The sequence below is a fragment of the Micrasema longulum genome, unplaced genomic scaffold (assembly GCF_059751315.1).
Source record: "Micrasema longulum isolate JH-2025_06_02 unplaced genomic scaffold, ASM5975131v1 h1tg000192l, whole genome shotgun sequence".
Taxonomy (NCBI): Eukaryota; Metazoa; Arthropoda; class Insecta; order Trichoptera; family Brachycentridae; genus Micrasema; species Micrasema longulum.
Window position 1 is genome coordinate 330,783 of NW_028277397.1, and position 5,254 is coordinate 336,036.

Sequence of the window (5,254 nt, forward strand, 5' to 3'; positions counted from 1 at the left end):
TTGGCATAGGTATATTTCATTTGTATAACTATCATATTCGTGTATCTACCAATTATAATATATATAATTATCGTTTAATGCACAAGATAATCGACTCAGTGTAAAATAAGGGAACTATTGGAAAATTTGGTGCAATACAAAAGCAAACCTAGAGCTGCTCCCTTTTTGCAACAAACAATTTAACTATTTTTTTTTAAAATATGTTTTTTCTATTTGTGTATTAAATTTGCTTAAATTCTTAAAATTTTGCTGGGATTGGTACATGGGGATGCATGAGAAATCGTATCCAGTTAAAGATTGTGTTTATTGCATGTATAAACAGAGTAAAAAAATGGTAACTTCGTAGACGTTTTATGTTGTATCACTTGTAACTGAGTATGTTATTACTTATTGTCTCGTGTTTATTTTTTTTAGTGAGATTTTAAGGTCATCTACTAATTCCATGTTTCTCAGCGATTTTAAATCCGCTCATATCAGCAGTTTTTGATTTCTTTATTGAATGTTGTAATAAATATTTTTTCACATGCAAGAAATATTATGTGATTTGGTTTCTGCACAGTCTATTATACGTTAATTAATATAATTATAATTTAATTTTGATAATTTATTAACGAATTATGATAATTTATTAAAAAAATAATGATTATTCAAACTTGGGTTGTGGTCCTGTGGCTAGTGTCTCGGACTCACGGACCAATGGTCCGTGGTTCGAACCCCACTCTTCTCCAACTGTATTTCCATTTTCTAATATTGAGTTATTTACAACTTGTTGAAAATGGCCCTAGAAATGAAATATTTGGGTAAATCATAAGAACGCAAATATTTATTTTTATTTTTTTAAAAAAGTACATGTTGACATAGGTTTTTTAATTCCAGGTGACTCCTACAACTTAAAAAGTGTGATTTTTTTATATATTTGAGTCCAAAAAGGCAGATTCAAAATTCAAAAGCATTCCAAAGTTTTAAATAAGGTATAAAAAAAAGTATACTCCAGTTTTTCAGTTATTTATTCTCCGTTCAAGGTGCTAAACTTTGGGATGAGCTAACTCTATATATAAATATCAACCTTCTCTAGCCACCTTCGGAAAAAGCCTGAAACCTAACTTTATATCCTCATAATCCTAAATTCCCTGTATTTTAGTGTTTTTTATGTATTTTTTTTAGTTAATTATATTTTATTATAAAATCGGGTTGTGGCCCTGTGGTTAGTGTCTCGGACTCACGGACCAATGGTCCGTGGTTTGAATCCCACTCTACTTCATCTTTATTTACATTTTCTAATAGTGAGTTATTTACAACTCCTTAAAAAAAGGCTCAAAAATGAAATATTTGAGTAAATTATAAGAACACTAATATTTCTTTTAAAAAAAAAATAAAAAAATACGCAAGCCTTATTTCCTAATTAAAAAACATCCCATATTTTTAATGAATTAGATTTTTTTAAGTCTGTATTTTCATTTTTGTGTATTTTTTGGTTGGTTGAAATGTTTTCCTAAGCAATAAGTCCACCAAAGAGCTCATTCTTTGCACTTGAAGTTTTAAAATAAAATAAATACATCATGTGTAGAGTAGATTTTTTTTTTAAATGTGTATTTTAAATTGATAATCCAAGGTTTTTTTGAAAAAGGATTTTCTTATAATTTTTCAAATATTTAACAAACTGGATCTGTCCCCTGTGTAGGTCATGCAGGGCCCTTAATTTGGGCGCGAACGATTTTGCGTCTTGCAGTTACTTTTTTACGTAGTATGCATCTTTCGGACTGCATTTTAAATACATTAAGAGTAAATATCGTCATCCTTACTTATAAGTTCACAAATTTTCAAAAATAATATTTTGTCATTTTCTGTTAGAACTTCAAATAATAAATATGTTTGTTAAACTTGTACATTTGAACAGTGTTGCGTTATTTAAAAAAAAAAACAAAAAGCTTCGCTACAATTTGCTACTGGAGTAAATACTGTTTTTTCCCCTTCCCTGAACAAAAGTAAGTTAGGGACTTATTTTATAAGCTAAGCCGACGACAAGCCTTTTTTTTCAGTGTCCATATTTCTATTCCATACGACGCCGACGGAATGAAAAGCATCAACTTTAGAAACTCAAATAATTTAAAAATAACATTGCCTATTTTACGTTATTTTTAAATGAATTATTCAATTATTGACGCAAATTTATTCCTACCAAATTTTGGTTTCCAACATCATTTTAATTTTTCAGTTGTTTTCCTTTACAAAAGCGCTCTAGTCTCTAATTTAATTTTTAACAAACCCAAGACGCTCTAAGTATTTCTGAAAGGGATGAAATATATTTCGGAAGGTCCATTTAATTGTCCTCATCCCTTAAATTCCACATTTCTACCCTTAAACAAACAATACATACATTGTCCCTTGTACAAACCACGCTTAACCTTTTAGATACTAAGGCTCATATATTTTAAACATTTCTAAAGAGACGATGTTTTTATAGTAAGGGAATTTCTAAAATAACTCAAATGGTGTCTTTGATCTTTTTAAATATTATACAAGTCATAGAAAATGACTTTTGACAGTATTTGAATAGAAAATAAAAGAACCGTATTTATATAGTTAACAGGCGAATGAAACAGAATAAGTAAAAGTTATTAAATATTTGTATGTAACCACTGCGGTGTTTATTTGGTTTTGTGTTGTACAGATGTAATGTATTGTATTCATTTGGATAGTTGTAAATAAAACTTACACAACTTATTATTAATGAAATTATAATCAATGCGTATAGTACAAAAATAATTTCAGTTTCTATATTACAAGTTTTTAAATTAAGACAAATAAATTGTTTAAATTTAAACAAACGAAATAATTTAATAAAATAATATTAAATTAAAAAAAATGAAAACTAAAAAATAAAAATTAACATCATGTTATTGTTTGCATTCTAATGATTTTTGTACATATGATAATTCAGGGTAAGTCCCTTTCCAAGCGCAAGACCTTTTTTGGATAGGAACAGCTTCTACCAAGTCGGTCCCTCAATGCTGAGGATCGTGATCACCATAATCACTTCTGATTAGTATGTTCCACTCTAGTCTGTCCTCAGCCCGACGAACTGACTCATAAAATTTTAGCCCCGCAGCCCCTTTTGTTTGATAAGTTCATCTATATGGGATTCTACTCCAGCTTCTCCTACCTTCAACTCGGCCAGACATTATTGCCTTTTCTGGATTGTCTGGCTCACGTCTAGCAATATGTCTAAAGAATGAAAGTATCCTTTTCAAACACACCACTGATAGACGAATTGTTATATGGAGCTCTTCTTGTATCGATGCATTCGTCCTTCTAGCTGTCCAAGGCACATGCAGCAGCCTTCTCCAACACCACATCTCGAATGCATCGATTTTCTTCATCTTGTATGCACGCATTGTCCATGTTTAAGCCCATATAGGTAAACGGAGAATACCAGGGCTTCCATCAACCGCTTTTTTGTGTTTATTGATATACTTCGATCTCGACAAATCTTCTCCAAACGGTTAATTGCTTCATTAGCCATTTAAATTCTGCAACTTATCTCAGGTCTGCAACTGCCGTTATTGAAATAACAAAAACATTATATATTTTATACTAGGTTAGATCCAGGAATTTGCGGCACGGAAGGTTTGTTAGAGGGGTGGAGGGTGCTAATACACATGAATAAATTATCTTACACATCATTAGTATATTTGTATATAATAAATGAGTAAATGAATCATCTCTCTGCTCTTACCTCCGCTGATACCGACTAACTCAACAGGACCTTTGTTTGCCCTTTGGATTCTGAAATATCTTGAAAGCCGTAGACATCAAAATTTGGTTGGTGGTAAAATATTTATATTTATTAATATAAATATTTTATTGTGCATCTAAGTTGATTTAAATTGTGCATCTAAGCTTTAATATATATTCTTGTATATTTTGTTTCTTATTTCTTCTAACTTTAAAATTGTTTTAGTATAAATGATGGGAAAAATGCACTTCTATTATCTGCACTGTTATATGTATATGTATTAAACTCGTATGTAAACCTATATATTTTTAACAAATATTGAAAGACGGTTTTTAAATTTGTTACTCTTCTAAATTCATTATTGTTTTTTTGCTACTTTTAAGTAAAAAACATGTTTGTCTTTATATGTATATGTGTAAAACATGTAAAAGCTTTCAGGCGATTATAAACATAAAAAAAACTAAATTTAATGAACGAAATAATAGCCCTTGCGCAGAAACTTGTCGATTTTTTCGACACCTTTCTCCGTTCTATGGATATCTCTTTTCACTGCCCTACTTCGCCAGAGAGCCTAGAGCCTATGAAAACGCATGAAAAGCTCCAACAATATGCTATTCTAAGGCATTGTAAGGTGAATAGACTCACCCTTGCTCGAGCGGTGGCTGCAAATGCTGAGACCACAATTAAGACACTTAGAATTTATTTAAAATCTTAATTCGTTGCAACAGAGATGCAAAACTTTTTGAGGAATCAATATAGAAGTCTAGGCATTTACAAAGCTTATGGCCTGTCATTGGCTGGTTTAAATTACCATTTTACACTTTATGTAACATTCACTATTTTGCTTATGTTTAAACATCCATATTTCCTTAACTTTTTCTTCTGGTGACTTTTGTGAAGTAAAAGAGCTGAATCCTTTATCATGTGTGATATTCCCTTCTCAAAATGTTTTCCCTCTCTGTTGCTACAAATTTAAAACAAATGATATTTTTTATCGTTATGGCAATTTCAGCATTTGCAGCAGCCGCCCTAACAGGAGTGACCGTATTTACCCTGAAGTGGCTCGAAGAAGCGTATTGATGGAGCTTTTCCGGAGTTCCCGGCTCTAAGCCCTGTTAATGCCTAGATTTCCACATTTCCCTCTCAAAATATTTTCCCTCTCTGTTTAGACTGATTTGAAACTTTATAATTCCAATCCAGAAATCCAGCCTGCAATGTTGAATTTAATTTATTTGATCTCTTTTTCGCACAAATTCATTCAATCATTTTGTTTTCCTTACAAGTTTATCATTTTTTATGCATTTTTAATTCATTTCTTTGATTAACTCTTTCTATAACATGATGGGAAACACGTTCACCTAATTAACTCATTGATACCCGGTGTCATTTAATTAATTTGAATATCCCATTTGATTTTATCACATCTATCACTTAATAGTATTATTGTGTAACCCTAAATGGAGCTTAACTATGGTAACAACCAAATTTAAAGCACAACATCCAATTTCAATAAACAAT